General features: G+C 42.2%; 2 long non-coding RNA genes across 3 annotated transcripts; both read left to right on the top strand.

Annotated features, from left to right (window-relative positions):
- Positions 1–12054: 12054 nt before the first annotated feature.
- Positions 12055–13884, top strand: LOC127755526 (uncharacterized). 2 transcript variants are annotated; one of them, XR_008013030.1, is made up of 3 exons: positions 12055–12461; positions 13058–13132; positions 13229–13884. It is a non-coding gene; the product is annotated as an uncharacterized LOC127755526 (long non-coding RNA). The 2 variants fall into 2 exon arrangements; XR_008013029.1 differs by having other exon boundaries at positions 13013–13132.
- Positions 13885–14002: 118 nt separating this feature from the next.
- Positions 14003–17109, top strand: LOC127755601 (uncharacterized). The gene is made up of 6 exons (XR_008013050.1): positions 14003–14135; positions 14927–15118; positions 15354–15426; positions 15542–15746; positions 16259–16462; positions 16900–17109. It is a non-coding gene; the product is annotated as an uncharacterized LOC127755601 (long non-coding RNA).
- Positions 17110–23152: the final 6043 nt, after the last annotated feature.

The following is a 23152-nucleotide window of genomic DNA, read 5'->3' as shown; positions in this document are numbered from 1 at the left end:
TTGTCCCACCAATACACAGTGCTGTATTATTTTATTGATAGTCTTTGGAGTTTTGTTGGGTAGTAGTACTAATTAATTCATGGCCGTTCTGAAGTGATGCCTAGATACGCAATTGATAGAGTTGAGTGAGTTACAAGAAATCAATTTGACGCAAGTGACGAGAATTTGTGCATATGCCTTTTGTGCTTTTCTTTCGGCGGCAGATTGTAAGCTTTTCCGGGTCTAGCTTAGCTTTAATTGTTGCCTAATCCTCGCTCGCTCCAGAGATTTCTCCTTTTTTGTTCCAACTGAAATCCGCTCTTTCAGGAGCACCGTAGAACGCTAACGAGGCTATAAGGAAATGTGTGACCATTTTTTGCATGTTCTAGATTTTTTTTTCCTTTGTTTTGATAATTTTCTAGGGACAAAATAAGACAGGTCATTTTAGTCATAGATGATTGGATGTTGTCATCAAACTCTGGCAACGAAAAGCGCAGAACAAACTAGGGATTCGAATTTATTTTAAATCTATTCAAAACAGCTTTCGAAAACCCATGCAAAAGAAAAACAAATCGCTAAGAGAACTGGTGTGGTGCACGTCTCAAGCAGCCCAAGTTGGCCCAGTAGCACGCGGGCTGCATGCGTTGCGCGAGGCATGCGTGACAGCCGGCCGGCGGCGTTCAGACTGCCGTTGGGTACTTGGGTGGAAGTATAGTTGGCCAATAGGCCCGCCGTCCGATGGCCGACCCATGGTATGAAGATTTGGCCCAGCCCAAACACGACATGGCTCGACTGTTGTTGGGCCCATTCTGGCCCGACCCGACCGTCGGGCCGTTTCTAGGCATCTTTCTTGACACGACGTGCCAGCCCGGCATAGCATGGTCTAACAATTGGCACAACCATGGCCCGACATTCCCAGCTCCCGCAGGCCGTAGCCAGTTGGTGGCCAGCCCAAAGAGATGAGGGAGCCAAAATACACTTATTTCAAGGATACGCACGGTGGGCTGATTTTGCCTTCGGGCCGGCACGACATGATCCGAGTCTTATTGGGCCATGCCTAGATGCAACCCGTGGGCAGGGTAGGGCATGACATGGCGTGTTGGTCGGGCCGTGCTGGCCTGCCTGGGCATGACATGGCGTGTCGGTCGGGCCGTGCAGGCCTGACTGATCTCGGGTCGTACTTTGATCATGAGCCGTGCAGGGCTGCCCATTTGGGCAGTGATAGGTGGAAGCTTATATTTTTACTTAGTCTATAGGGTACTCCTTCCGTTTTTTAATCATAAGTCATTTCTAATTTTTCGTTAAGTATTTTATTGTAATTAAACTTAAGAAAAATATAATGGGGTGATGGATTAAAAACCTTGTAAGGAAAGGCTATCAAAGTCATTGACCATTAATCCGGTTGAAAAACTTGAAGTCAGTCCAATTTGCGAATCGAGCGAGCTCCTCTTGCAATGATGTGGCGGCGAACCTCTCATTCGTCTTTAGTGCTCAATATTTTCAATAAAAATAAATATTGCCCAGAGACTGACTTGGACACCCGATTAGCTAGTATTGGGGGGGGGAGATAGGGGTTTGGAGAGGAAAATTTTAGGGATGAAGAAGGATGTGCTCAAAGGGACTTCAATAATAGTTATGGCTGCAAGGGGTAGACAGTTGATCCATGGCTGGTGATATGGCAGTGCATCACAGTGGTAGCTGCACCACCATAGCCACAGGAGTGGGGTGAGGAGGAGGCAAGCGGGTTAGGCTAAGGGAACAAGCAAATTGGGTGCTTAGAAGACATGCGGAGATGGCTTGCAAATCTGACAGTGCAACCCCCTTTCTTGGCATAAGTCGGTCTGACTGATTACGTCGTGTAACAAACATTCAATTCTTCTAATATATTGACGTGCAATTCGTTTGTGCATTTGAGAAAAAAAAGGCTAAGGGAACAAGCAAATTGGGTGGTTAGAAGACATGCGGAGATGGCTTGCAAATCTGCCAGTGCAAAGCCACCAGAGAAGGGGATACAGAGCGGTGGCACGGCGCAGGGGAATCACATACAAAACTTAATCTTATATCACACACTCACATGTGCACAGACCATGAGGATGCGTCCTAGCACATTTCTAAACTATAAAAAGATTAGAAATCTAGCCTCGTGGTGACAAAGTAGATTTCACCAATAAAAAAGCTTGAACCCAACAGTAGATTTCACAAAAAAAAAAAGACAGCTTGGCTCACTAGGGAGTAAACGTAATTTTCATGTCTTTAATTAGTGGAAGCATACCTTTTGGCGAAAGTATACCTTAAGGGTTTTAATGTGGTGACAAATCTTTACTTGTTTTGCATTGAAACGATATATGACTAATTTTAAGGTTATGAAATGGGTTAATTGGACTCATTCTACAATAAATCATTCGGTTTTGAAATATCACATTAGTATTCACTTATTTAGAGCCACATCATTATAATTTTATAATTATTCGATATATGCCACTACTTCAGCTGTGTTCAGAAGATGGGATTGGGAAATCACCTCCCGTGCACGTAAAATGGAGCAACGCATTTTCTTATGATTAATTAAATATTTGTTAATTTTTTTGAAAAATAGATTAATATGATTTCTAAAGCAACTTTCATATATATATTTTTTTTGCAAAAAAACGCACGTTTAGCAGTTTAAAAACCATGCGCGCGGAAAACTAGGGGAGGTGAGTTGGGAAATTTGAGGAAAAACTCAGCCTTAGAACTTCAATGCATTGTCTAACATTTTTAAACCGAACTAGCCAGCTTGTTCATTCATTTTGTGTTCATCGTCTTCCAGCCTTTTCTTCCCCTTCAGGATTCGGATCTTGTGGCTTGTCATCTTCATCCCCATCTTGTATCTCTTTGTCTTCTTCATTTTGATCTCTTCTTTCCTTATATTTTTATTCAAATCTCCTCTCTCCCATTGTGTAGTGAACCTCGGCCATCATGGGCCACCCCCTTCGCCTTGGCGCCATCCTCGGATCCCAATGAGTAGATGAACGTGGTGTAGCAGGCCATGGTGGGCCGGTACTGTGGCCGGCAAGCGCGATGTACGTGGAGCATAGCCTTGGCATTGGAGCTCACCCATGCTGATGACGAGGTTGCTATTGGTGAGGCAGCCAATGAAGACGGAGGAAACAATGCCAGCAACTGTCAGGGAGCGCCTCGAAGGAGGTGAGGCACTACGATGGCAGGGGTACTCATGTGGGATCAGGTTGAGGTGCACGAGGGAGATGAAAGGCACCAGGGATGACAAGAGGAATGGGAGGAGACAAAGCAAGAAGAAAAGGATAAGTTAGTATTTATGTTTTGTTAAATGCGTCATATTGGCAAGTAGCCACATATATCCAATACCTGAAAAGTTGTAATGGCAAAAGCTAAAATACCACGAATAGTAACAACATATTTGAAGAACCGAAAACTTTATATTAGCATGATACAATTAATTAACTCTTTTTGTTATAGTCTTCTATAGATGGCCAAATGGACCGCCTAGCCCAGCACGACCAGCCCTGACTGAGGTCAATCGGGCTGGGCTAGGCCCGCCCACGGGTTGCACCAACGGCCTAGGCACAACACAATAAGACTCAGGTCGTGCCGAGCTAGACCGAAGACACAATAGTCCACCGTGCTTCCCTATAAAACAAGTCTATTTCCTCCCTCATCTCTTTAGATTCCTCAACTATTTTCTTCCTGCTTATTGGACCTTGCCGTGCCGGGCCGGCCCACCGTGCCAAGGCATCGGTCCAAGCACGGCTCATCTGTCTTCGTTCCTTTGGTAACGCACCAATCTCAATGCAAAATATAGAGAGAGAAAAGGGAGGCACATATAAAGCCAAGCCGGAACAAGATCCTCTAACGTAGAGCAATCTACGTCAGAGGGACATCCGATGTCGCTATGCCCGCTCGATCGGCATCGAACGGAGGTAAACAAGCACGGCAGCCAACTGGCTTCTTTTCAGCCCACGCTGACGAAATCAACCTACGAAAATGGAAAGGCTCGCTCCCGACCTCTTCCCTCGTCATATGCCGCTGAGTTCTTCGCCGACGCATAGTCAGTAATCCATGCATGAACCAAAACAAAACATTTGCAGTAAATAGGAGGACCATAGAAATTCAAGAGAAGGGGGAAGGGGGAGATCATGTAAATAATTGCATCGGGGTAAGGTTGAGGGCAAGACAATGGACCGTGGCAAACTAATATCTTTGTATATATATTTGGGAAAACTGATATCTTTGTGTGGTACTTTTGATTTAGATGTTCCTCTATTTACCTCGTGCAAGCACGTCCTGCACTGTGAGAGAATAGAATCTCTTGGTCAGTGAGAGACCGACGCTTGCGCTCCCTCACACGGACCCAGCGCCCCGCCGCCGCCGTTGTTGCAGCTGGCGGCAGCGGCATCTCGTCTCTCTCCTCCCTCACCACCCTACCCTAGTCCTGTCCCTTCCCCACTTCTTCTTCACCCTCTTCATCCTTCCTCCGTGAGTATATCGCCGCCGCCACCACCATAGTTGTCGCGACAGAAGCAGAGCAGAGCAGAGCGAACAACGAATATCCCCGACTCCGTTGAGGAGGCGCCGGCGCCACTAGTGAGGTACTACACATACAGGATGGTGCAGGATCCGCGCCCACATGAGGATGCTGCAGGTGTAGCAGGGGTAACCTCGACCACTACAGCTTCGTCGACATCAACGATAGGATGTTTTACCCCTAGCTAGCTGGCTAGATGCCTAGCTAGACCGATCAACGAATTATGGAATAAAACGGCACAATGAGAGGTCTTAATATTTGTCATGCTTGCAGCTTTGCGTTCTGTAATTTCGTGGTATTAAACAGTACTGTATTTCATATATAAGGCCAAGTTCTTTCGTGCAACTCGGAATGGTGTGTTTTGTGCAAAAAAAAATCTATATAATTTTTTTTGTTAAAAGATAAATAGATCTAATTTGCAAGGGTATAATAGTTACTATATACTATACACAATTAATTATGTGCTAATGACTTTCTCATTTCGTTAAACAGCTAAACATGGCAATGGTGGCCTTCTAACTCCACGCCCTGAAGTCCTGAACACACCAAACCACACTGAGTTGAACAGACTCACCAACACACTGTAGCATATCCGGCACGGGCAACAGAATACACACTGTAGCATATCAGAACACACACTGTAGCTCATCCAGCACGCACGCAGCAGGACACACACTGTAGCTTATCTGGCACGCACGCAACAGAGCATGCACTGTAGCTCGTCCGGCACGAGAACACGCAAGATTACCAAATTAAACCAAACAAAACAGAACGTCTGATGAGAAGGAAACAAGCAAAGAGTGCAGCACCGAGAGTATCTTGTAACATCACTCGTTGTGCTCCGTGTAGGATTTACAATCCAATAGCAACTGGCAAGAGTTATGATGTTCTCCAATATTTCTTTCTAAAGTGCACCATCCCTAAAGGTTCATCATAAATAAAACTACAGTAAGTGATAATAATTTTTTTTTTGCCATTCTAATACAAGGTTATTCTAGTGCATACGGTTGGAACTTTCTCTCTTAAAACCACCGTCAATGAAAAGATCTACTCCCTCCGTCCCAAAAAAACTCAACCCTCCTAGGATAACGAATCTGGACAAATGATAGTTCAGATTCGTTGTATTAGGAGGGGTCTCTTAGGTTGAGTTTTTTTTTCTGGGACAGAGGGAGTATTGACCATATCTGAACGGACACTTACCACCGATCTTAATTTCTGTACGACGATGTAAGAAATATCCATACAAATTATTTAGGTTATGTGTACGATCGTACTATATATATGTAAGTTGAGATGGATGTCAATGACAAGATAAAATAGAAATTGAACCGGAAAAGTGCGACCAACCCAAGTGGTACTGAGGTAAAATCTAAATAATCAATTCTTATCTTTTTTTTTCAACATGCAAACTTTGCGATAAAATGTTGTATGCTTTGTAGTAAAAGTAACCTAAATAGTACCGTTGAAATAATGCGAGTCTGACTGGGTCTCAAATTTTTTTTATTTTAGACCTTTTATTTTTAAATTTTATTGATAGGCATTTCAAAAAATATTTTCAAAAACTGAACATTTTGACCACGCCAGTCACAGTAGCGTGGCAGGCCAACACCACCACGCTAGTTGCGCGTGGCGCGACAGAGTTATTTGGTCACACTAGGTGAGCTAGCTTGGCCAAAAGGTTCGGATTTGGAAATATTTTTTGAAAGGTCTATTAACAAAATTAATAAATAAAAAAAAGTTCCTAGGTCTCTGAGTAGCGCGCTTTCTCATGGGACATACTCTACAAAAGCATATAGTAGTATATCTTCTCATCACTCTACGAACAGTTGCGAACCCAGAACAATATAATCAGGGTCATGTACATACTAATTATCTAATTATTCACTGATATACTGATTAATACTACATCCGTCTTAAAATATAAAGTATTTTGGATGGATAGAAAGCCTGTCCAAATTCATTGTAATTGTTCCATCCGTCTAAAATCTTTTATCCAGATTCGTTGTACTAAAAATTATCCCATCCGTCCAAAATCCTTTATATTTTGAGACGGAGGGAGTAGGATATAATTTAGTTAGAATTAGATAATCTACCTAGGATCCATGACCCCAGGGAAGAAAACCCAGGAGCGCCACTGTCTACAAAGCAGGATCGACTTGCATGAGAAGATTGAGAGGTGTGATCTCAATTTTCATGTAAATTTTACCGTTCAACAAAAATGAACAGTGCAGTGTGCTTTCTCATGGGAAAAATAAGATAACGATCTTATTATTCATTAATAATCAACGGTAAATACATTGAATACATTCGGCGTAAAATGCAAAGAATGTGAAGAATACATTTGCGAATTGCGAAGGTGTCCGGCTTAGCTGCTGCTGCTGGGGAGCAAGCCGGGGAGCTAGCGAAGGTGTCCGGCTTAGCTAGCTATTTTGTTTTTTTTGTTTTACTTTTTTTTTATATGCGCATGATTTTCTTTTCCTGATATTTTTTATTTTTTTCCGCATGATTTTTTTCGTGAACTTGTTTAATCACGTGCAAGTGCACACGCACGATTCAACACGAATTTAGAGTCAAAGTTTGAAAAATTGTAGTTAGAAGTTTTAAATTTTCAGTTTGAAAGTTTTTTAATTTCAAGATAAATTTTTTGAAATTTCGGATGAAAGGTTTCAAATTCGACTTGGAAGTTTCAAAGCCGAATTGGAAGTTTTAAATCTAAGTTGAAAGTTTTCAAATCTTAACTTAAAATTTTTCAAATTTAAGTTGAAAGTTTTTTAAAAATTAGGAGTTCCCTGTTGTACGTCTCTATTTATTCGTCGTGGAGTTTCCTATTTACATACTTAATTACCCCCTCAGTTTAAGATATAGACTGTTTTACAAGCTTTGATTTTCTTTTTCTTTAAGTAAAACTTCTTAAAAGTTATAACTAAGTTTATAGGAAAATATAACAAGAAATTAGTTTCATTACATTTAACATGGAACATATCTTGATTTTTTTTAAAAAAATATTGCTATATTTTTTATAAACTTGGTTAAACTTTTTTAAACAACTTATAATATAAATTATAAAATGGAGGTAGTACATGTCTATTCATTAGTATATGTCTATCCGGCACAAGGGACTTCAGCGAATGCGGATTTAGCACAGGAACCTCAACCGTGGGCTGGATCCAACGACGTGGAGGACCTCAGTGACGGCGGATCTGGCGTGGGGAGCTGTAGTGATAGCGGTGGCGGTTGTGACGACAACGTTGGCTTGGGAGCTAGGGTTTCCGCACTGCCTAACTGCGGCGCCGGATTTTTAATTCTTTTTTTTCACGATTTTTCTTTTTGCAAGCGGGCAGCATAAGTGACCACACGTAAAAATGATTTTTGCATACAAGTGCGTCTCCTGCATGTAAAAATACCGATTTTTACAGACATGTCCGGACAGACGGGTGGCCCAACCGTAATGCAAAATCAGAGTTGACCGTATATATGGAGAGGTCTTTTATGTAGTAGTGAACCGCTTCTCCTCCCACGGTGCATGGGAGAACTAACACCGGCCTCTACGCAGTGGGCTTGGACTTTCCCGCCACCGTCCACCCCCTCGGAAACCCTTCTTCTCACCAGTCCAGACGAGGCCGGCACAAACCCACACCACATCCACCATTGTTCGCCATGGCATCACGCATGTCTGCGAGGATATCCCAAGATCGCATGGGAAGAGGCTAAGCTCCGGAAGGGGTTGGGCGACAGCCGCTTGCGAAGATTGTCACCATCGGCAGCAGGGTCTCAATCCCTATCACTGGTGGATAAACCTTTTTTACTCCCGATTGGTAACCCGCTTTAGTCCCGGGTTTTCAACCGGGAGTAGAAATCCGGGGTTAAAGATCCATCCTTAGTCCCGGTCTTTTTTTTTCTTTTTTATTTTCTCCCGAATCGAGTGGGATGCACATCTCCAAATCAAACCCCAAATCCCCAAATCAAAGTAACATCTCAAATCTTAAAGTTACTCATACACACAAATCAAATATATCACGAATCCCAAAAAAATTACAAAACAAATCAAATACATCACAGATTATACATCTAAGATCCATACAAATGTACAATCAATCACAAAATTATACATCGCAATGAATCACAGATTATAAAAAAAAAAAACAAAGCCGGCTGCCTCCGCCCGCCACGGCCGCCTGCGGCCCCGCCGACCGCCGCTGGGCGCAGCCCCCTCGGCCACAGGCCGCCTACTCGGCGCCGCCCGGCACGGCCGCCGGCCGCCTGCCCGCCGCCGCCAGGCGCGGCCCTGCCAGCCGCCGTTGCCCCCCTCCCCCCCGGCCATAGGCTACCCACCGCCGGATGGGAGGGGAGGAGGAGGAAGGTGAAAGGGGGAGGAGGAGAGGGGAGGGGAGGAGGAGGCTTAGATCGGATCTAAGAGAGTTGGAGAGGGGCGATATTTGAGGGGAGTTAGAGAGGGACAATCTTATATCTAAATATTTCGTCTGGGACTTAAACGATCAGAGATGGGAGAGAAATATTTACTACAAACCGGGACTAAAAATCTATCTTTACTCCCGGTTGTTACTACCAACCGGGACTAAAGATGGACTAAAGTGATAATCTTTAGTCCCAGCTGATACTACCAACCGGGACTAAAGATCCTCGGCCCCCTGATATGGCTCTGACAGGGTATAAACCGGGACTAAAGATCAAATTTTTTATAATCGGGACTAAAAACAATTTTTAGTCCCGGTTTTTATTAGAACCGGAATTATTGTGGAAATCAGCCGACCCAGCAAAAATTATTTCTCCAGTAGTGTATTGGCATCCTGGCTGTGACTCGTAGGAGTAGAGGAGCAGAGAGAGGGTGCCAATGCCAGTTCTGGTTGGCTGTGAGGAAGAGCTCAAACTCCATGGCAACCTTGACTGAGATAAGATAGGGACAAAGAGGAGCAAGGAGAAGGGATAGGGGATGATATATAGGTGCTACTTTCTTTAATTTGCTTTTTATTGAGAGCTTACATATGGACCACCTATTTTATTTTTTATATTTTTTGTATGTGATGTAAGTGTCATGTAGGCACGATGTCAGGTGGAGATTATAGCCATGTTTAGAGGAGCTTGTCCTAGCTGCAGCTTTTGGGAGCTGCCCCAAACAGTCCACAGCTTCTGAGGATCTGTAGTCCACAGCTGGGTTTCAGAGTTTTTCCAGATTCTCAAAAGCTGGCTACCAAACAGCTGCTTCTCAGAATCTAAAGCTCCCCAAACAGGCCCTATATCAGTATGTTATGTAGAAAAGACAAAATAAACTATATTGAGAGGTTGTTCAAATTGATATCATTTTAAGCCATAACATTTTTTCATAAAGTTACCAAATATGTGTACCCATTTAGTTTTTTTACTAAACTATGTTAGATACATAAGAAATCATGAAAAACTTAGCAATATTGTTAAAATTTTGATATTACTAAATTTTGGTAAGGTTTATTTTGGCTGTAATTTGAACAGGTTCTGAATTATTGAAGCATTTGTATCTGGTTTAACAATTAAGGGGAATAAAACAACTTTATGTCACCTGATCACCTCACCTCACCTCAGAGCATTGGCCAATTGTTGGGCTGTAGTTTGGACGGGCTGGAGTTAAAAATTTGTATTTACTCTTTTTTTTTCATTTCAATTGAAAAAAACTTGGGTTCTCCGTCTCCGGTTCTCCCCTTCTTCTCCGCCCGAACCCGCGTTTGGGGAACGCCACCAAATTCCAGCTGCTCGCCTCCCCACGCGGCCATTGCTCGCGAATTGCGATGTCCCGCGCGGCCGTGGACGATTTAGGGCTGGGGGCGCCTGGGCGGCGGCGGGAGGCTAGGGTTAGGGGCGGCGGGAGTGGGGAGCTACTGCTCCCCCGCTCGTGTCAGGACGGCTGCGCTAGGGTTAGCTCCGGAGGCGCCGGATTGGCCGCCGCGGAGGGCGGTTGCAGCGGCAGGTGAGGTGCCGGGCGCCGTTGGAGGCAGGTACGCACTTCGGTTAGACCCGTTGTGAAGTGGAACTAGTGGCAATTTGCTCTTAGTTAATGATGATATTTAATTCATATGGAATGGAAGTGAGTTTTGTTATAATTAGGCCAAGAGAAGTGTACTAGTATTTATGATAGTTTAGTAATTTGCTCTACATGAATTAATCTGATCGATTGTTTAAGGCTCGCTGATACAGCACACTCAAATTACTACCACAATGCAAATGCTTCTAGAAGAACAAAATTTTAAACCTTATTGAAGGAAGCGGTTTTAGCTATGACACTCGTCGAAATCGACACCATATACATTTGATGCATCTGAGGACATTTCCTGCTTTGTTGAGATTTTGTTCGATTTAGAAGGACCTCAATTTGATTGTATGCACAAATGGTGTAAGCATCTTTACACCAATTGTTTATTGGTTCTGTTATGCCTATTAATCCTTTCTGATTGATACACACCATCTTGTTCATAGGAAGATGACGGAATTTTCTTCTAATCCTGTCCTAGAATTTGAAATTTGAAGAAGCTGACAATGTAGCAGAATGCTATCCTTAAGGTTACTATGAGTTGGATAAGGAAGGCAGGCAAAAACTGTGACAGAAATGGTTTGTAGTATTCAGAATATGGTAATTACTGAATTCCACTCTACCAACAAGGCCAGCGATCATCTTTCTACCTTGGGGGTGTCATGTATAGTTGTGCTCTAATGCGTGTGTTGTTGTACATGTTCCACATCATGTTCTGTTGGTCTCACTCACCTGATTGATGATGTTAGGGCCAATGGGGAACCTCCTTGCTGAAGACTGCTTTCTCTTGTGATCTTATCATTTTAAGGCAAAGATAATTTACAATTAATAAGATAATCAATATTGACCTTTACGCCTTGTCAGATTATGGGATGGTTGATCCAGGATTTATTTCTCAGGATGAAATTGATCGTTGCTTTTGTAAAGCATGTTGGCAACAGCCTTCTGTTAAATGCTCAAAGAAGCATCAATAATTAATGTAGATCCAGTTTTTGAGTAAGTCCTTTCTGAGTGAATTTTGAACAGTTTTATGATCCCTCATGTACTATTTTGGTGTAGCGGTTGTTCATGATTTGTTGGTTATCAAGGTTATGTAGCTAAAATTGATAACTTCATTCTGAAAATGCAACTTGAAATAATGGTTAATCACCTCACTAATTGGATCAAGTTTGCATACGACATTATTAAAGGAATGTACTTATGAGTAGTACTTTTATGATTTCTTATGGCTTGTTATCCATGTAGAACTGCCAAGAAAACAACTGTCATTCTAATCTACATGTAATGCTGTTTGGTATTCATTGGTGTCTCATATATATTTTATTTAATAATGCTGTTTGTCTCAGTTTTGAATGCTATGCAATTGACTACTAGGCCCTTGCCCCCCCCCCCCCCCCCCCCCCCTCCTTTTCCCTGTCTTTTGCAGTTTAACCCTGGAGTGTATTTCCTGTGCCCATAGTGTATTGAGTTTTCCTAGCATGTGTTTCTGTCTTGGCCCTTGGGGCCTGCATGAGGAGGTGGCTTGTAACTCTTCCTCCCTTTACTGTGGCAGAGCTCCTGTCGCTTTCACTACTAAGAAAATCTTGACAACAGAGATGGAAATCAGGTTTGGAGATTCTGCTTCTTTTGTCTAACTGTGATAACAAAGAATATAGTCTTCTAAGTAGTCCATTATCTTCCTTTCTTTTCTCTATTTTTTGAAATGATATTTTTCTATCATTTCTGTGTTCATCTTCTTTAATGTGTATACTCTTTTTATATATAATGACCGATGCACAAATTGTGACACCTTTTTACCACAGGCGCCACTGGGTCAGAGAGAAAGATTTGGCTAAAGCATTAAAGATTCACTCTAAGCAGCTACATCACATTCTCTAGTTATTTTGAAGAAAACTAGTGAGAAAACCTCATTGAAAGGAGGTTAGTATTTCTGAGAGGAAGCTGCTCTCATTTTTGCTGCCTATTTCATATTTTAGTATGGAGTCACTATCTTCTCCACTTAGAAGAGAAGTTTTTAATTGATTATTAGTAGTTTGTCAAAGCAACACCTGATAGTTAGGAGATGGAGAATCGATGATTGCCATTTTGACACCTCTCAGTTTGGCACTGTAGGATATGCCACCACTGCCAATGTGATCTATGCTCTTTTCTACATAGCCCATTGTTATTCCTATTAACATGTTCCTGGAATATGCATGTTTCCTTAAACATCTGATTATCTATGTGCGCATCACGGGATTTTCATTATTTCTTTGTGATGGCTGTTGTATTGGGCTTTATAGATATCATTTGGGTCATACAACTCATGTATAGCCATTTTCTTACATATATGAAGTTTGCTCTGTTTTTCTATGTACTAAAAAAATTAGCCATCTGTTTATAGTACTTTGATTAGTTGGATCATTGTTGAATGGCACTTTGTGCGTGCAATATTACTGAATAAGGAATAACTTTAGGTTAACTTTTTAAAGGTAAGTGTCCTAAGGGCTTGAGACAATGACAATGAACATTCACAGGATCATTAATGACAGCATCCAATGATCTGAACATTGCTTGAATTCTTTCGTTTTCTGGGATGGGTGTGGTTGGAGGTACAAATCAATGTGCACCTCCATTTGTCTCTGTTTGTAGTCGATTATCTCTTTTTTTTGCCCCTTCTCACCTTGTGTTGGGCTCTGTCATTGCAGTCACCAAGAGTATGCATATATGGTGCTGTCTCTGCCACTGCTGGTAATGTGCAGCCTGTTACTAAGGGAGGAGAGAAAGTAAAGATGCACACATATTACTACTGTTGCTTGGACCATGCCAGGGAATTCATCAAGGAAACATATACTTTTCAATATAATTGCCTCTCCAATGAAATAGAACTTATATTTGGGATTTATTCCCGTATACGAGATGTTTGGTATCCTCTCCTTTATCCACAGCACAGAACACTTATGTGGTACATGCAGCGCTAGATCTATTTCTTATGTTTTTGCATGTGATAGCACTCAATGAGATTTGATAGTCTGTACATGGAAACTTCTTTAGCCTTGTAAGTTGTAAGAAGTTGGACTTGTGCAATGCTGTGTACCAAACACTCAAGAAATCATATTCACATCTTGCGGGTATAATTCAACTGTAACTAGACAAACTGGCATGGGCCAGAAATCATACAAGCGGAACCTTCTCTCGTATAAATTACTTCAGTTGGACATTGTAGTTTTTCAGCATGCATGGTGGGAAATGTTTGCATTGTATTCGGTTGGAAAATCCAAGTCACTTGACTCTTTATTATGGACTTATTAGAACAGGATCCTACTAAAAGTTTTGTTGTAAAAAAGTGAGATGAATCTGTCACCACAGTGCTAGAAGATAAAATTATCTACCTTCAGTCTTAAATGAAAATCTTCTTACCCATCCAATGATCCAAAACCTTATGATCTGTTCATTTTATCATCTGATATAGATTTTTCTTAATCCGCATTTTTTTTCTGAGATACAGGTATACGATGTTGTAAGATATTGGATTCACCGCATGAGGAAATATTGAAACATGAGTGAGATGACAGATACAGGTCAACATTATGTGTGTCCTAACTGTAAAAGAAGGTACCTTATACTTCTGCTTAGTATGGATCTATAGTATCCCAAAAGAATGAAGCTTACGTCATTGTTTCTTAGCACCTTACCCCATATGGCAGACTCAATAGCTTGCCTAACTTTGCCACAAGTGTGGCTTACAATTTGTTGGACAATAAAACTGTGCCAAGCCAGACTTGAGTAAAATGAGTTGTGGCAATGTTAGGTATGGGACCAAACAGCCCACAAATTGTGGCATGCCATGCCTTAGCCATAAAAGTTTGGTAAACTGAATCAAGCATCCGATTCCAAACAGACCTATAATCATTTTGTTACCCAGTAAATTTTGCATACACTTTCTATAATTATTATAATAAACAAATATTCGCGCACAAATAGAAATAATAATTGTTGGCATCTCCAATTAACACATTAGTGATAGTAGCACGGTAACGATATACTATTTCATTGTTGTGAGCATGACTTTCTTCGACATGAACCATATATATAGTTTCAGCATCTATAGTAAAGATGAAAATCTTTCTATGATTTTTATTATTGATCATGCCATCTATGAAGCATAGCTTTGGCACTTCGCTTGTCACTTGTATACGTTTATGATTCAGCTACTGCATTTCTCTCGTGACAGTTTATCATTGTCTACGCATATTTTTTTCCCTTCAGATGCTGATGGCAAGGAAGTTTTTTTGTTAAACTTAAATGACATTTATGCATATTCAAGAATCTTGATGGTATTGTGGATTGTGATGCTTTAGTTTTATAGATTTCTTCTCTAAAATTATTTGAACATGTGAATGTAGGAGCAATTGAAGCCATTAATAACACAACTTGACAGTGTAACGGATCTTCCTTTTCCGGACATTGGGAGTATACAAGATTGGGTAAGAGCAACTCTAGGGGCATCTGCAAATGGTGCAGTTTGTTCATCTCAGAATTCAGAAGGGGAAAGGCGGTATAGCAGTATACCAATGCCATTCCTTGGGGAGACAAAGGTAAGCCTGGTATCTGAAGTTTGAACTAAGTTGTTTACATTATTGGTTCAGAAAGGTGGATATGTAGATAAACATGAAGCTGATAAATGCAACATTAAAGCCTATAACATGATCATGGTGTTATGCTGGGAATACTGTTAGAAGTTCTATGCTTCCTGAAATGTTTCCTAGTAGCTTTCTAGGTGGGAATTAAATGGTCAATAATGAGGATTTATCCCCTGTTTCATATTGATAGGAAATCTGTTGCACACTGTGCCCGTTCAAGTTGATTCTGCCATTCTGGGATGCTTTGGACACTGTTCCACTAGGTGAGCTCAGAATATTTGCATTTCAATATCAAAGATGAGTTTCACGATCAAGAACTACTTAGTAGTTACTACAGTGAGTGCTAAATCTAAATTCTCCTTTTATTTAATGGTCTAGGTGTAATACATAAAAGCTTATTATGATGCCCTCTAGAAAAGGCAGGAAGAAGAGGCCAAAAGGAGAATACAAGAAGAAATCATTGGATGTATTTATGATGCACAAGTTTGGAGTAAGGGGCAGTTCGGTGCCAAATCAAAACGTGGTGATGGTGGTGAATCTGGTGATGATGATGGCATTGAACTGGAAGCGCTGCAACCAATAGGTATTTTCCTCAAAGTTTTCAATACTAGTACAAAGTTTTACCCTTGAAAGCTTGTGTTGCTATCTACAATTTCATAGAGGAGCCAATATTCTCCAAAATTTTGATCTGGCTTTTGCATAACCATTCTAGCTGTAGTAGAGCCTTTTTCTGGATTCTTATCATATTCTAATTAAATAATCTTTGTCTTTGTATAATAAAAAGGCAGTTCTTTGTAATCATTGTTTGAAATGTATATGATATTACCTATCTTTAGTTTCTCAGACTTATAATTGAGTCAGCTGATGACATGGCCTAATTTATGTGGTTGGAATTATCGAAAATGATTTTCTGTCATGCGGTGTTTATAAATATTTGAACTAAAAGCCCATAAATGCAGTGCTTTTTAACACATCAACCTTCACCTTATCTTTAATGTTTCACTTTGGATCTAATGTTGACTTGGGTGTGTGCAATCGACGTGTGAGCTCTGTTCTCTTCCTCTGTAAATTCATCTCCTCTTTTTCTCTATGCAGATGTCAACTTGGTTTATTGGAATGATGGTGATTCAATGCCATCATCTGTTGCAGGTGCTTGCTCGGCTTATACCAGCAAATATCAAGGCCCTCTTGAACTGAATATTCCTATGTGGAAGTGGAAGGATGTTTGTTCCTTTTCTTTGCAGCTTCCTGAAGCAGGCAGGTTCAATGTTCAATCAAAATAATTAAATTAATTTGTGGGTAAGAAAAAATATAATAAACATTTACTTTTGTTTTTAATATTGTTTTCCATACCACTTTCAGTAAACTTTTACAAATTGTGTATCTGATACCTTATGTTCAAATAAAAGATTAAATATATAAGTTTGCTTTTTATAATGTGTTCTTGTTTTTAGTGCTGCATCAATCATGCTTTCCACCTTAGGTTCTACATTTTCCATCCATATATGTAATATGTTATTTTCTAGTCATCCATGCATATAACTATGTTTATATATTTAGTCAGTAAGCAAAAACAAAAAAAATGTTAGTGCATGAGTCTTTGCCCTTTATTGGTTTGTAACCTTATTTACAGTTCAAAATTTGCTAAGTTCCTTAAAATTCATTTGTTCATGAGTTATCCAAGAGTTAATGATAAGTGCATAGTTCCTTGAGCCAATTGATCTATTTATATGCAGGTCTTCTTTGGCTTTATTGAAAAAGATTATCACACTGTCGATCTTTACTTTAGTGTTTTATTTTGTTTGTACCGTCATTCTACGACGTGGTTATGGCTTGTTGCTTAAGCAGAAGAACTAGGGAACATGTAGATATATAGGTAAATGTTTTAATATTTATAACGACTTGTATATGAATTGTTTTGACATTTTGCCATACTCTTTCTAAGTTTCTATACATGGACCTCGGGTGTTTTTTGAGCTACAGAGCTATAAAGTTAATTCCTGGTTCCACTAGCGTAGGACATGCAGTATTGGATGTTTTCATCATTATTATATGGAGTATTTGGTCCGTAAATTGGCATATGGGGCGAAGTAGCATTTTCTTTATTTCTTCTGCATAACTGGTCCCGTAGCATTGTGTTAAATGTTAGTACCAATCCTCGCATGATTATGTGTGGCGCTGTGGCCCTTATACTTTTGTTGGTATTTTATGATTAAACCTTGGCTTATATCTCTTTGTGAAACAATATTTATGCATATGTACTCCGTTTTTATCCATTCAAAACATATAATGCTGCGCAGATAGAGCGGCCGATAGGGTGTGCCACGTAGAATAGGACCAGTAAATTTACTTTGTTTTTTCCCCATTTATATCTTTCTTTTTCCCTTTAATTAGTTTGGAGAGCAGCAGAGGCAATGAGGAAGCTACCTGGTGGGAGATTTATTGGCTGGTGGGGCTGCATAGCGACCCCATCGTTTCATTTATTCGCAAGCGAAACAAGATATTTGCAAACAAAAAATATTTTGTGAATAAAACTTTTATATATATATGTGTGTTCTTAGCGATCTAAAAACAAAGACTGAAAAATAAACTTCGATGAAAAAACTCTAAAATCAACTCTAAATTTAAGGTTGAAAATTTAAATTTTGCCTGATAAATATTAGCATAAGCGAAAAGATGTGGCTGTTGGTTGGCGGGCTCACAGGCCCCTTTTTTAATTGGGCCACGCATGGTAATGGCATTCTCACTGGATGAAGAGAGGCAGGCAGAAGTCGGATGAAGAAAGCATTTGGTGTGCACGCTTCTCTTCCAAAATCGCTTCCTCTCCCGGTGCCTTGTCCGCTTCTCCTCCAATCCATCTCTCGCCAGCGCCTTCTCCCCAAGCTTCTCCCTCGATTCCTGATGCCTCCTTGCAGCGCTTCATGGGCGGCAGTGGCAGCCACAAGGAGTAGCGATGGCCATGGGTGGGGGCGGTGGCCAGGGAGTAGTGATGCTCCTCGAACAGGCAGCGGCGACGACCATGGGGTCGCGACCGTGTGCTATCGATCTGATAGTAACATGCAGGCAGCCATGGGCTTTCTCGTCGCAGACACAGTTGAGGTAGCCGCCTTCTTGCCGGGTGCACCGGGTGCCATGATTATTAAGTTTTTTTTTTAAATATAAGCCCTTAAAAAATATATTCTTCATATGCACCGGGTGCAAGTTATAATTTTATCATAAAAATAATAAAGTCATAATGTTTCTCACGTCACCGAAGAAAATCATAGTGCTAAAATCATATGCTGAAATCATACAAACGTAATTTGGTGTGCTTTCATAGCAGAAAACAAATAGGAGGCATGGAGCCGGTTTTCTAATGGTAATCCGGCTGAGTCCTTTTTTTTTAAATCTGAAGATAGGAGGAAATTTTGCATGGATGAACCACTCTATCTTTCGTTTTTTTTCACATCGTTGTGGAACGAACGAACGAGATGGATCAAGAATCGATGATAGTTTGGTTGCGACACGCTTGCACGTATCACGCACTTTCACATTTGCGTCTTCTCTCCGGACTCGGGTTTAAATTTGCAATCTCGATCATCATACACGAGCACGCACTGGACAAAGAAAGGAGCTGACAACGGGAAAAAAACAAGAGGGAAAGTTACGAATTACCCTTAAACTATTGGGTGAGTATAAATTACCGCTAAACCAAAGAAAACCTCAACTATCACCACCCTCCCCCCTCCCTCTTCCCCAAGCAGCTTTGCAAGTTAGTTATAATCCTACCTTTCAGTCTAGTCAGTATTTTTTAAATCAGTGGGCTCCACCTATCAAGCTCTCACCCTCTCTCTTTCCCCTCACCTCTCTATCTCTCTCTACTCTATCTCGATGTCTCTCTTTCCAAAATCCTCTCTCTTTTCTCTCCCTCACCTCCATCTCTCTCTATCAAGGATGGCGGTAGGCGGAGCTCGGGGTGGTAGAGGGGAAGAGCGGAGCTCAAGGCAACGAAGGGGATGGGCGGAGCTTGGGACGGCTAAGGATGGCGAGTGGAAGCACCTCCATCTCTCTCTGTCATCGAGAGGTGGCGGCGTAAGGGGAGTTGAGGACGGCGACGGGTGGAACTCGGGGTGGCGGAGGGGACGGGTGGAGCTCGGGATGGCCGAGGATGGCAAGCGACAGAGGTGGTCTTCTCTCTTTTCCCTCCCCTTTTGTCAATCGGCTCGGGGCGACGGAGGCAGCGTTGCGTAGTGGAGGCGGCGAGCGGCGAAGGTGGCTCCTCATCGGCCTTGCCAGCACGCGCCTCCTCCATGGTTGCCTTGTGAGCTTGCCGCTGCCACCTCCTCCGCTCGCAGATGCCAATACATGGCTCATCCTCAGTTTCCACTAGCACACAGGGCTCCTTAGCCGACACACGGCGCACAACTTGTCGTTGGCATCTGACGTGCGTGAGAGAGAGGTGAGAGAGGATAGAGATAGAGAGGAGAAAGATATGATAGGTGGGCCTCACTGTTTTTTTAAGTAAAGAATTGCTGACTGCACTATCACGTAGGACCAAAACTGCTTGCAAAGCTGCAAGGGTTGTTTTCATCCGGTATTGATAGTTGAAGGTGAAAGATGATTGGTTTTCGGGTTTACAAGATGTAATTTGTACTTACCTAATAGTTTAGGAGTGTAATTTGAATTTTCCTAAAAAAAATACAGACTTTTTAAGTAACAACGACGGACAAAGAAGAGGGTGAGTACATAATCATCTTTAAAATATTTTAAAGATAATAATAAATCGTAAAACAAATAAGGTCTAGGTTATTTCTCAGTTAAAAAACATTGGTACAATTAAATTAAATACAATAGAAAAAAAATTGAAAACTCTTCTGGGCCGAGTCCGACTCGACTTCGCTAGCAAGATCTCTCTCTCTTATATACGCGAAGTAACACACGTTGGTATCCCTATCCCCACCCATCCAGAGTCACCCCCCAAATCCCTAGATCCGCCGCCGCCGCCGCCGTTGAGAGGGAAGGGAGAGCGACGACGATGTCGGACGCCGTCCCCGTTGCCGCCGACATGGGAGGGAGCGCGAAGAGGGGCAGCTCCTTCCGCGGGCTGGCTCGCAAGGCGGGGGAGGCAGCGGCGCCGGTGGAGTCGGAGGAGGCGGCCCGCGAGGAGGGGAAGAAGAAGAAGAAGACGACGACGACGACGACCTCCACGGTGTACAGGATGAGCCAGGAGCAGATCGACGGCATCCTCTCGTGGGACCTCCCGGCGACCGACTACGAGCCCCGCGGCTTCTCCGACGAGACCATGGAGATGTGCGGCCACCTCATCATCAAGGGGTTCGAGGGCAGGAACCGCCTCCTCCGCAAGAGGAGGGAGCTGCAGCACTACGTCAGGGAGCAGCTCGAGCTCCATGGCGTCGTCGATATCGACGACCGCATGCAGTACATGTAGATCCCAAGTCCTCTTCTCGTGATGGCAAGAGAGTCTCACCAGAATTTTACCCTTTGTGTTGCCAATCTATCATGATCGATGTTATCTAGCAGTACCTAGTAATTAGTAATCTGTCGATGGAACTAAGTGTGGGGTTTTCTTGGTAATTGTAAGACCTATCTTTGTTGGTATTGGAATATCATGATGTGATCTGCCTAATTAGAAGAAAATATTATCTATGGTATTGTAAGATCTGATGAATCTGGCTTCATATTTGCCTATCTAGTTATCTTGCTTAGTATTGGAAGAATTGACCTTTTTCTGTTGTGTAATCTGGTGCCTGTGTTGTGTTATTATTCTGCTGTGACTGTCATCTGATTGTGCCGATGCAAGCTCTTTGAAATATATTCAAAGATGTGAAAGCTTGTTGCAGCACAGCCATGGCCATGAGAAGCAAGTGACATTGTGACAATACAGGCAGAGCAGCTATTATGTATACAAAAATTGAGAAGCTAGTGACCTTGTGACAATACAGGCAGAGCAGCTATTATGTACAAAAAGATGAGAAAGCTAGCTCAGTGCTTAGTACATGATTTGGGTTGGAATGTGATTAACATTCACACTTAAAAGCAACTTGAAACAGTATTAGAAAATCCACAAATATATATCAAGACTAACAGGGGACATACATAAAGATTTCAAACTCATCATCATTTGAGATCAGATTCATATGCATCCCATAGGCTAACAAGGGCCATACATCTCATCACCATCAAACATCAGTTTTGCCTAGAATCGCAACATACTTAACATATGATGACTGCCTCCTTACCAACTAGTACTTGATATAGATGTCGAACATTAGCACCTGCAAACCCCAAAAACAGATCCTCTAGGACCCCAAAAAAAAACATCATCCAAGAGGACTCCGAGAAGCAGAATCTGGTAAAATTCCTATACCTCCATCGCAACTGCCAAAAGAAGTACCACCCAAGAGTGTCCTACACTTAAGCAGAATCTGGTAAAATTCCTACACCTCCATCGCAACTGTCAAAAGAAGTACCACCAAATTCCTACATCTCCATCGCAACTGTCACACCCAAGAGTGTCCTAAACTTTAATCATAAATGCATCTGGCTCTTCGAACTCAAAGCCACCTGCATCCCGAATGGCCTGACGGAGGGTGGCGCCGGACTTCCTGAAGAACTCAATCGGCTCATCGTACATGGCCTCCATCTGCTTGTCGAATCCATTCATGTCCACCACCAGGAGGTCCCTCTTGTAATTGTAGCACTCCCTCCTCAGTGCGGCGATGATCTCGTACGTCTCACACAGTTCCTGATTCTTGGCGTTGATGCTCTCACTTTGGTCCAAGAGATTTGCTGGAACCTCGTAGTGGAGCGTCTCCACCGCCGCAAACTGCGAACAATCATCAATGAATGGGCGAACAAACAATCGTCAATTAATTAAGCTTAGAAAAAACTAAACAAGCATTAATTAAGGCCACTTGGCTTGCTTATTCAAGTTAAACCCTAAACCTGGCCCCTGCGAGGGACTACAAAACCCTAACCACTAGTTAGACCCAAATACTACAAGAGAGATTAGTAGCTAATTTAACAAGAGATTGGACTCCTAACACTAATTAAACCCAAAATACAAGAGATTAGCAGGTAATTTAACGGGAGATTGGACTAGTTACGCATAATAGGAAAGCAGGCAACTTGGAGATTCGGAGTTTGGAACCCAAATACAAGAGATTTAACAGGAGATGGACGAACTACTAGCTTCCGCAGAAAACAAAAACAAAAAAAAGCATGCAACTTGAGAGATTTGGAGTTTGGGCTACTACCTACACACACAAGAAAGCATGTAGCTTGGAGATCGATCGATTAGGGGCTACTTACACAGGAAGAAGCAGGCGACTTACCGCGGGAAGCTCCGGCCGATGACCAGCCGGTGGCGGCGGAGGCGGAGGCGGTGGAGGCGGAGACGGAGGCGGAGCAGGTGGCCCACGGCCGCGCCCGCGTCGTCCCCCTCGGCCACGGCGAGCCATCGGAGTCGACCGACCTCTCCCTTCCCTCTTTCCCTCTCCCTGTGGGTGGAGGTGGAGGTGGACGCGCTCGCGATTAACCTAGCCAAGAACTCGAGCTCGCCGCCGGCCGCCGGGATTAAATAGAAGGTGGCAGCAGCTCAGCTGCCTCGCTCCGGCCGCTACGGGTTCGGGCCAGAACCAACAAGCCCAAGCCCAGCTGTTAGTCACTTAGTCAGTGCACTGCGCTTACTTCTTTTCCTTTTTTTTTTTAATAAGGATATATCCCTGCAATTTTCCTTTTAAGACCAATGCAAATTGCTAGCACGTCCACTGAAAGAAGAGCAGATCGAATGACTCATTTTGAGGCCAAACATATAAAAACGAAGCGTTCTTTTTGTTACTCGGGGAAAGGGAAATTTATTTGCTGTTTCCCCTCCCCTCCTTTGGGTTAATTTGATCCATACTATTACAAATATGGCATATTAGAAAAATACTATTACAATTCGCGTTATCGGTTTGGTGCCACTGAAAATTTCTAAAATTTGAACCA

Source organism: Oryza glaberrima, chromosome 11 (assembly GCF_000147395.1).
Source record: "Oryza glaberrima chromosome 11, OglaRS2, whole genome shotgun sequence".
Classification (NCBI taxonomy): domain Eukaryota; kingdom Viridiplantae; phylum Streptophyta; class Magnoliopsida; order Poales; family Poaceae; genus Oryza; species Oryza glaberrima.
This window is presented reverse-complemented; position numbering and strand designations above follow the sequence as displayed.